This window comes from Pan paniscus, chromosome 4 (assembly GCF_029289425.2).
Source record: "Pan paniscus chromosome 4, NHGRI_mPanPan1-v2.0_pri, whole genome shotgun sequence".
In the NCBI taxonomy this organism is placed as follows: Eukaryota; Metazoa; Chordata; class Mammalia; order Primates; family Hominidae; genus Pan; species Pan paniscus.
The window spans coordinates 125,695,421-125,706,736 of record NC_073253.2 but is presented as its reverse complement, the minus strand read 5'-3'; the positions used below and the strand labels follow the sequence as shown (position 1 = coordinate 125,706,736).

The 11,316-nt window shown below is 35.2% G+C and overlaps 1 non-coding gene across 1 annotated transcript; it reads left to right on the top strand.

The window, feature by feature from the left end:
• Window positions 1-3,273: 3,273 nt before the first annotated feature.
• LOC112439938 (U7 small nuclear RNA) lies at window positions 3,274-3,333 on the top strand. Its single transcript, XR_003028158.1, has one exon. It is a non-coding gene; the product is annotated as a U7 small nuclear RNA (small nuclear RNA).
• Window positions 3,334-11,316: the final 7,983 nt, after the last annotated feature.

The following is an 11,316-nucleotide window of genomic DNA, read 5'->3' as shown; positions in this document are numbered from 1 at the left end:
TGTTACTTTGAGGTTGGATACAGAGAGCACTTCTCTGAGCAGTGGGTTCCTTTTATAGATCCTTTCAAATAAAGGCAGTTGAGTGTATCTGTTGAATGACCCATATGACTACTGGGCAAGTTAGCGAGGATCTAGAAAATCAACGAATATCACTAAGACAAGAAAAACTACTTTTTACATGAGTGATTAAATTTTAAAAATTATTTTTCTCATTTAAAACCATTATTTCAGACATACAGAGAATAGAAATATAAAGATAAAAATTTTGAGGAATTGGTAAAAATAGATATTTCTCATCATGAGGAGTTATACCTGAATCTGCAGTTAAAATAAGATCTAGATAAATTCCTAGTTCTTCAGTGTTCTTATCAGCTACCAGTTGTCTATGCCTCAAACATCCTGAGAGCTGGGTGATTTCTACCCACATTCAGTGTGAAAGAGTATCTCGTGATGCCCTTTACTTCAAATTTAGAAATCACCTTGTTTATACTTAGTATACTGTCCATGTTCAGGAGAATGACATGAACAGGAAATTATAAGAGAACTGAGTATTTGAGAATCAATTAAATTTTCCACAGGTCTTGTACTGTGAATTTTCTTAAAAGAGAACAAAAGCTAAAAGCTAGCAGGTAATACTGAAAGGCTAGAAATCTGTTGCAATTAGAACACTAATGATAATGCCACTTAAACACTTCTTTTTTTTTTTGAGATGGAGACTTGCTCCTGTGGCCAGGCTGGAGTGCAGTGGCATGATCTTGGCTCACTGCAACCTCCACCTCCCAGGTTCAAGCAATTCTCCTGCCTCAGCCTCCTGAGTAGCTGGGACTACAGGTGTGTGCCACCACACCCGGCTAATTTTTGTATTTTCAGTAGAGATGGGGGTTCACCATGTTGACCAGGATGGTCTCAATCTCTTGACCCCAGGGGATCCGCCCACCTTGGCCTCCCAAAGTGCTGGGATTACAGGCATGAGCCACCGTGCCCGGCCTAAATACTCATTTTCTTATGATGTGTGTGATGAATACACACACACACACACACACACACACACACACGATTTTCCAAGCATTGTATCTTGTCATTATACTCAGTGAACAGTTAAGCTCTCTCAAATCTCAACACTTTGAGCTTCCAAAATGATTTATTGTTATTAAATGGCGATACAACAATAAGAAGTAGTCTGTATACTCTGTGTATATAGATTTCAGTCTATAATAGGCAGCAGAGCCCAAATTTTGAAGACAAATTATAAAGTTCCTCAGGAAATCCAGGCCTATTGAAGAGAAGTACAAAGCCATATGCATTATTCTTGTTTTTGCTTTATTTTAAAATCTTATTTATACTAGGATTTCAGAAAACCAAAATTTGATTGGCAATAGAATTGTGTTTTTATGCTGGTTCCTTAAATTAAGGGAAAAAAGAAGTGGCAGTAAGATTATGGATTTCAGTATGTGATCAGAGTCAAATTCTAGGAAGCTTAAGTTGTAGGAACTTGGAAATTCTTTGATTACACATGGTTTCTGAGGAATGCCTATCATTCTCCATGTAGTGGCTTCATTCAATTCCCATATTATAGAGCTTCTCGTTTTCACTTATATAAATGTTTAGGTTAGATGAAATAATGACAAACATCAGTAACAATTAAGTAACAGGTAGTATTATTTATATTGCATATAAAATTTAAGAAAGTAACATGAACAAAATTGTGGCCTAAATCATATAGAAATTTAATATAAAGCATCTTTGAAAAATTCCATGGCTGTGCTAATCACCCAAGAATCAATGCCCTTTGATGAATTCACTCTGTGACTCTGGAAAAATGGGAGATAACAATGACCTTCAACCTAAAATCTGGGTACCTGATGAAACCTGTCATCTTTAATTTTGCATAATAACTTATTTTGCATATATTTATTTACGGTGTAATACTGTCCAAATGTAAATACTTGGCATTCTATTTTGTCCATATATCCCTATCTAGTACTCACTCAACACATATCTAGTTCTTTATCTGTTCTACTTCCTTCTACGTCACAATATGTTGAAAACTTTTCATGAGAAAAGTACATTTTTCTCAAAACCATCAATTTTTACACTTCCTCACCCATGTTATTCTGTGCAAACATCTATTGAGAGAATAAGGGGTGAGTCTTGCTATCAAACCACTTGGGGCTCTTTGCTCCAGAGATTACTCTTTAGTTTCAAGGAGCATGACTATTTTCCTCAATAAATCTCAATGGGCTCAGACATAAACAGATTGAATGAATTCACAGATGACCTTAGCTGTTCCCTCTCGTATTCTCTTTTCCAAACCATATGTATCAATGATGTTAACATGAGAATGTATGGACCTTGACTTTGTGAAATAATTTAATATATGGAAATACAGGGAAGGCATATAATGGAAGCCAAGAAACTCTTCAGCACTTAAGGTCTAGGTTATGTTTTAGAATTATGTTTTTTATCACTTTTTAAGGCAAAAGTAACAGAATTCGAGTGAATAACTATAGATTACAACACATGAATAGAATTAAACAGTAGAAAGCTTTTGGAGTTGTGAGTAGGGGGAAAATTCTATTATTCATCTGTGTTAAGAAAAACTGGTACACTGAAATGAGTTTCTGGAACTGCCAATGTCTGCAACTCTGAGTACACTACACATAAAAAGTATGGCTAGCTAAAACACATTATTATTTAGGATTTTTACTATATTAATATCATCATAAGCATTGAATCAGAGTTATGTGTTAAACTGAAATTTTATTAAATATTTCATTAAATTGGATAACAGTATCAGTGTAAGAAAAAAACTTGTTAAAAAATAAACTTATTAAAGTTGAATAAAAATACGATGGCTTATTTATAGTATTTTATTTTTTTAAGACAGAGTATTCCTCTGTCACCCAGGCTGGAGTGCAGTGGTGCGATCTCAGCTCACTGCAACCTCCACCTCCTGGGTTCAAGCAATTCTCCTGCCTCAGCCTCCAAGTAGCTGGGACTACAGGCCCCTGCCACTACACCTGGCTAATGTTTGTATTTTTAATAGAGACGGGGTTTCACCTTGTTGGTCAGGCTGGTTTTGAACTCCTCACCTCTGCTGATCCACCCGTCTCGGCCTCCCAAAGTGCTGGGATTACAGGCGTACAGGCGTGAGCCATGGTGCCTGGCCTATGGTATTTTTTTAATTATGTAAAATAAAGTAAAACTTATGTAAAAATTACCTACAATTTTTCTTTAAAAATTTAAAGTAGTAGATTACAAAAAGACATGAAGTAGTGTTACAGCTCTTTTAGAATTTGTCTAGCAGGTTTTTGGTTTTTTAGCGAAACCCTCCCCAGCCAATATACACACAAAGACGATGCAACTAATCCTCTCAGAGAGCAATCTCAAGTTTATAGAACAAATCGCTCTCTTTACATGCATTCTTTTCCTTCTAAATTTTTCTCATTTGAGCCTCTGAGAAGTTCTATATTTGCTATTTATCTTTCTATTTAAATTTCTCTATAAAGTCATCCAAATTCTCAAATTCATAAACACAAAGGAAAATGTTTCAGATCCTCTTGCTTGACCACTAGGTGACATTTCACACCATTCATCACTTCTTCCTTCCCATAAACCTTTCCTCCCTCAGTTTCTTGACTCTCTCGGGGATCCCCTGCTCCTCAGCTTGTTGTTTATGTGATGCTGATCCTCAGGCCTTCTGCTTTCTGTTTGTCTTTGCTCTTTGAGAAACATTAAACTTTCCTTCTGCTTTAGCTCTCACAATCATGGAAAATATGTAGCAGTTGAAGATTCTTGCCACTTTATCCTGTGCTACATGCCCATGAAATAAAATAGAATGCATTTATAAGTCTTTCCTGATTTATAAATTCTCAAAATCCATCACATTGTGAACCAGGAATAGGGTTTATTTCCCCAGGTAAAGTCTGAAATCATGGGCAAATCTCACCAAGGATGTGGGAATAAACCTAATGAAATGTAAACTGTGTTGCCTCTCACAATACCTTTTGCCAGGACAGAGCTCATAGATGGTTCAGCAGCTTTGTTTTGAAGAATGGCAACCTAGTGCTCCCTATTATTGCCAGGAGTTCTGGGCCTTCATGTTAGCAGTTAGGCTTAAAGGGAAGCAACATAGGGAGGAGGGTATAATGAGGCATGTTCGACTCCCACTTCCTGTCAGGGTCTGAATGTTTTTCTGTTTTGGGTTCTTCTTGGCCAGGAGGTGGGTTCCATTCAGTTAGCTGAGGGGCTTAGAATTTTATTTTTGGTTTACAATTGGAAAAGTAAATGCCAACTGAGAGGACAAAAATCCTTATAGATATTACATTGGCTGGGCTTCTGTGATTATTCATATCAAAGTAAAGATAAGATTGTTTATTAGGGGACCATGAAATTTAATCAGTGAAGACATGTTAGAATTTTCACTGAAGAAAAATTGTAAGAAAGTATCATTTGTAGAGGACACTATTGTGTCAAGGGGATATCTCTTTCTTATGCTTTTATTTTTCTCGGTTAAATTTCTTATTAACATGTTTATCAACTGAAGTTATGGCAAGAATTACATTTCTACAATAGGTAACAATGCTGCAGGAACAAGACCATGTTTAATGGATTATTCCTATCTCTGTTAAGCTTTCCTCAAAATAATTAGAAAATACTGCATTCACCCGAGGATAAAACATTCAACCAGAAATGACAAGATAAATATATGCAAGAAAAGGGGACGGACTGCTATGTAACTCGATAAATTGTCTGGCATATTTATTTGTTTTCCATTATGTTTAAGGTGTTTCAAAGGATTATGAAAATGAGATAGAATCAAAATGAGAGTTCTTCTCTTGTAGCAAATAACTTTTCAATACATCAGTTAATTGAACTGTTTTCCCACAAAGAAGGCCGCAGACAGTATCACCTATCAAAACTTTTAGAGAAAAATGTTGCATTCTTGCTAAAAATTAGGGAAAAAATCCTGTTACATTTAGTTTTATTAAGTTACAAGAGGAAACTAAGCATTATTTTTAAAATGAAGATAAACTGCTGGCAAAGCTACATTCTCCTCACTTATTTTAAATAATTTTATTCATTCTTCATTGTCTTAGTGAGGCAACCATCATTGATCATTCTATTATGGAGAATACTGTAACCAATATTAGCACTTGAAAAAAATATCTTGAGGATTGAGAGTCTGAATTTACACCAGTATATCCCATAAGCAGAGAAAGTACCACCCTTAAGTCAGGGCAAGAGACAAGCTCACTGGGATAATGTGTGCCTCCCCCAGGTTCCTGGCACCAGAGGAACATGGCCTGGAACCATGTTCGTGGCACCAGAGACCCTACAATTCCTTCACTATATGGTGCCAACCCACATCCAAGTACTGTACCAGCCTCTTCCCAGTTTCACCTTCATGAATTTAGATTACATGTTCAATGTGACCATACCTAGCTCATATGAGTGGCCAAAGAAGAGAAGTGTGAGAGAATGGAGCTTGGGAAGAGAAAGTAGGTGGCCCGTGGACCGGCTTTCCTCCTGTGGTCACATCTGCATTTTTGCTCACACTGTTTTCTCCATATGATATTCTCCCTACTCTCCTGGTGAATCCTGACTTATCTTTCAAGGCTGGTTTACTTAGGCACAACACTAATTTTTCTAATATGTTATTACATGTTACTATTTATACATGTTACTATTAGTTACACACGTTACTATTATTGCCCTTGTCATTTGATATTACCTGGGTTTTTTTGCTACCTTTCAATTTCCCATCTGAGCCTTTGAATGCTGACAACTTTTTTTTAATTTTTTTTATCCCTACTGACTTCTCCAGTGCATAAAATAAATTATCATATGATGGGCATTAGTAAATCTCTTTGAACTAAATAATGATAACATATTATCTATTCAAACAAAATTTGGGATTCTAATCAGCTATTCAGTTGGTTACTCAAATGCATTTATTGTGTAATATTCTTGTCATTGTGGAATTGCTATTTTAAATGTATCTCCTGGAACAAGTGGTATTTTCATTGACATGATATTCTATCCATTAAATTGTCATCTAAGTACAAGAGAAAATGGTAAGAAGTATGATAATATTTATAATTTAAAAAAGTTCTGATCAGTTGTTGAACTCAAGTAGTCAGAAATCAAAAGGATGAGTGCTAATAGAAATAAATGCAATGGTGTAATGAAAGTTTGTCTTGTAGGCTAATCCATGGAGACTTCATACTTGATAGCATGATTTGACCATTATAGTAAAAGGAAAAATTTCATTAGTGTGTGTCTTATACTATTTTGTGGAAACTGTGTCTTGTATTATTCTGTGTAACTCTGTGTAAATTTGTTCTTGTGAAAATGCTAAGTAACCACAGATACAGTTTTTTCTTTTAACTTTTAAGTTCATGGGTACATGTGCAGGATGTGCAGGTTTGTTAAACAAGTATATGTGTGTCATGGGGGTTTGTTATACAGATTATTTCATCACCCAGATATTAAGCCTAGTATCCATTAGTTATTTTTCCTGATCCTCTCCCTACTCCTACCTTCCACCTTGTGATAGGCCCCAGTGCTTTGTGTTCCTGTCTATGTGTCCATGTGTTCACATCATTTAGCTGCCACTTAAAAGTGAGAACATGCCATGTCTGTTTTTCTGTTCCTGTGTTAGTTTGCTAAAGATAATGGTCTCCAGATCCTCTCATGTCCCTACAAAGGACATGATCTAGTTTCATTGAGAAAGTATCAAGAAACCTATCAGTCCCTAAATATTTCTTCCCACTAATTACAATGATTTGAATTGTGACTGGGGCTGTACTTAGTCCTGAACATATGATCATATTATCAGTAGAAAAAAGGGTTGCCCCAAATAAAACCCATGTATTGATAATATAAAAAATGTATATTTATAGCCCAAATCTCTCCTCTGGGTTCTAAATTCCAATTTAATTCTTAATATGCATAATTGGATACCTGAAAAATGCCAAATTCAACATGCAGAACAGAACCTTTTGTTTGTCAAATATCAATTTTCCACATAGCAGTAAATGTTCTATCATATACCCAATTTCTTAAGATAGAAACCTAGAAGCTATTTTTCCTTCCAGTTTGTTCTTGCCTCCTGCTTACCATGATGTCCAATTTGTCAGAAAGTTTCAATGATTCAAGTTTCAGTCAATTTTCCTCTAAGTATATTATGAATTTATCTTCCTTTCTTGTCTAAAGCTACCACATTTGTCTATCATGTCATTCCTCATATGGACTTCTGCAGCAGTCTCTCAAGCGATCTCCCTGCTTCCACCCTTGCCGCCTCTAATCCTTCCTTATGCATCATCTTAAAATGTGAAGCAGATCTTATCCCTTCTCTGCTGAAAGCCTTTCTGTTGCACTTGGAATAAAAATTCAAGTGCCTTCCTGCATCTGATCCTTCTTGCTTTCTCCCTGGTGGGTTACTCCAGCCTTATAACAATACCTTCATTGCTCTTTATACTTCTGCCACATTTTTCTTCACTGAGTTCTTCTGCTTGTCATTCACTTTATTCCAGTTTTTACGTGGCTACCACCATTTAATTATTCAATTCGTAGTTTCAATATCCATTTCTCAAAGAGATGTTCCCACATATAATGTAGCTTCATTCCACCTACTCACACACATTTTTCTCCATTCCTTTTTATGTCTTTCATAGCATTTACCCAAATTTACAGAGTTTATTCTTCTACTAGCAATTATGTTCATCTCTCTTATTCTGTCAGAATGAGAACCACGTCTGTTTGATTTACTAAAGGACTTCCATTGCCTTGCATGGTTCCTGTTGCATAATAATTAATATTTGTTGAAAAATAAGTGTATTTAGGATAGATTTACTAATATGTAGCCTACTGAATCCCCCTGAAAAATATTTTAATGTAAATCATACAGATGTTTTCCTCTCAAAACTTTATTAAAATAAGATGGAATACAAATATACAAAGAAACAACCAGGCAGTGCAGTTTTAAATTTAATTGGTGAAAGTAATAGGTTTTCCAAAATATCTGTCCATAGGATAGTGAAAGCGCTTTTGCTATTTTCAAACTACATTGGTTCTTATCTTTATATTTGAGGAAGATGCAACTCTTAACATGTCAAATTTTATCTATTAGTTTCACATTTTACCTTATAATTTAAAAGTGACTTCCATTGTCACTGGGGTATCTATCAAAAACATGTCTATAAATATCCTTTGCTCATTTTCTTGAAACGCGGTGTGAAAGAATATTGTAATTCTTTGCAATTTCATAAAAATAATAGTCAAGCTTTTTTTCTGAGAAAAAATCTACTATATCCATGCTTGCTTTTTATAGTTTGGTTTTGGTTAAACAACATAATAGATTAAATAGACTGTGTTGTGATATAAAGACAGCCAGTTTAATATATTAATTATGTGCTAGATTTTCCCATGTACCTATAAACAAAATGTGTGCCCAAATACTCAAAATGAAATGGATATTTAAAATGACAACGATAGATGGCCAGATTAAATGAGTTAACTCAAATCTTAATAAAATTCCCTTTTTTGCTGAAATGGTTAGGTAATTACAATAGAAAATGCATTTTAAGCCCAGATAGCCCCAATATTGCATTTGTTTGCTGTATTTTGCTTTAGACACAGTCTATATTTTACCATTATTATAACACCCAAGAAGCTGTCTTTAATTATAAAATAAAAATCATTCCATTCTGTGTTATCTCTACAATTCAATCTCCAGGGGAAAGAGTTCTAGCAAAAAAAAGGGCCATGTTTGTAGTAATTTGAAAAAAAAAACATGCTAGATGAGGTATGAAATGGGACAAATCTTAACATTTATATGTTTATTTTTCCTTTCTTCTGAAGGTTCTTAGTGAATAACTGTATTCCTATTAGACAAAGCAGAGTTTACAATAACTGAATTACATTATAGAAAACCATGCACTTGGGGTTTTAATATTTTAGTATTTTTGTTTTGAAGCAAATCTTGTGATTTTTCTATGTGTTATGAGTCAAAAATTTTGAGACACTAATAAGTAGGACGGAACAGTTAAAGGATTTTTATAGTTCTCTTTATTCCCAATTAAAATAAAATCAGCTATTATTCATAATGCTGTCCACCATCTCTGCTTGGTAGGGGCAAATTCAACAGTCCATGAATCCTTGGAGCCAAGCTGTGGTAGTTTTAATATGTTGGAGGCAGAGAAATTAGGGAGAGGGTGGTTTACAACCTCCACTTGCCTGAATAATTGAATACAACGTGATAGTTTATTTTTATAAGTTGTCCGTGGTCTAAGAGTGCAGTGGTTAGAGGTGAAGCAGGGGATAGAATTTACCTACTACCACACTATCATTTCCTGCAAAGTCTTCAAACAATTCTTAAACAGAGGAACAGACCTTTTCTCAAATGGATTTAATGAGATTTATCATGCAGTCCATGAAGTGAAAAATCTAAAATCCAGGAGATATATATAAAATATTCAACTTTTCTGAGTGAAAACTTGTACGTATCTTAAGAAAAGGGAACTCCTTTTTAAGGTAATTTTGTAATTAAAAATATTATCTTTTCCTATATGGCGGGAAACATTATGTGACAAAAGAAGAAACTAAGGTTTCCCCCTAAATCTCCCACAGAAACACCAAACTATAAAATAAAAGCTGGCCGGGCGTGGTGGCTCACGCCTGTAATCTCAGCACTTTGAGAGGCCGAGGTGGGTGGATCACGAGGTCAGGAGATCCAGAGCATCTTGGCCAACATGGTGAAACCCCGTCTCTACTAAAATACAAAAAATTAGCCAGGCGTGGTGGTGCATGCCTGTAATCCCAGCTACTTGGGAGGCTAAGACAGGGGAATCGCTTGAACCCAAGAGGTGGAGGTTGCAGTGAGCTGAGATCATGCCACTGCACTCCAGCCTGGTGACAGAGCAAGACTCTGTCTCAAAAATAAATAAATAAATAAATAAAAAATAAAAGCTGAGCCAAAATATCAGCTAAACCTCTATTAAGTCTGGGATACATTTTATCATATTTAGAAATCATTTTACATATAAATCATATGTAAAGTGACATATTTAAGCTATCAGAAATATTAACATCACAGATAAGTTTCTAATTTATTCTGTACATAGTAAGATATTACAGATGGAGAGAGAAAAGATATACATTCAAGGATCAGACATTTTTCATGACTCCACATGATTCAAGTGATTGACAGTTACAGAATTTTTAATAGCAAAGACAATTCACAAAAAGGTTAAATTCATAAGACTAGATGCAGCTTGTCAAATAGGATTAACAAAACGTCTAGTAATCCAAAGTAAGAAAAGAAGGTGAAGTTTAAATGGACAGCAGAACACTTGAATTAAATCAGCATATCTCTCTGTGAATCTAATGAGCTTACTTTATGAGTATTCTTTGATTCACTCCAGCAATCCAAAATTGCTTAAGCATTCCGCCAAGCAGTAATTTTATTTGAAATTACTTAGACTTTATGTGTGCTGAATGACCATGGCTTGGATTTTTATTTGTGTTGAATTAACAAAGTTGACCTTCGTAGATATTAGCACTCTATTTAAACTTACCTTTATATAACAAATTCCACATTTCTCTCTAAATTCGCTGCATAGCCTTAACAGGTACAGTAAGACTCAAAATGCAGTCTCATCAGCTTCACTCAAGACAGGTCATTAGAATATTCATTCTTCTTATAGCCAAGCTTTAAGCTATATTTATATGGTGCTGTCAGTACCTGAATAAAAACAGTGATATTTTTGATGTTCAGACCCATCCTTATGAGATCCGTAGCCATGAGGGGATGTGAGACTAAGTAATCCTATGGAAGGTCCAATCTTGACCAACCTGTCACCAAGGACACTTAACAAACTTCTGTACTTTTATCATGAGGAATAAGGGTAAATCTGTGAAACTTCAGTCGTATTTCAGCCAATGTAAGGGAGAATTCTAAAATGTTAGCCATTCAACATGCCTCAGAAAGTATGGCTGTCCTCACTAGAATTTTCAGATAGATGGTGAATGGCCATTTTGTCTTAGATGTCAAAGAGATTTTTATTCATCCACAGACGGTGATACAGGTAACTGTCAAAGTTTCTTGAAGTCTAGATTATATTTCATAATATTTAGCTCTAATTCTTAAAGAAAAAAATTCTTATCCTCAGTTGTCACAGAAAGAGCCATCTGACAGATGTGGGCAGCTAGATTGTCTGTCAGAATGTATATTTGGACTGGCATGTATTATAGAGTGCACCTTGGGTGAAGTCCTATGATGTAAAGACAACAGACAGGTTGGAGTGGCTAGGC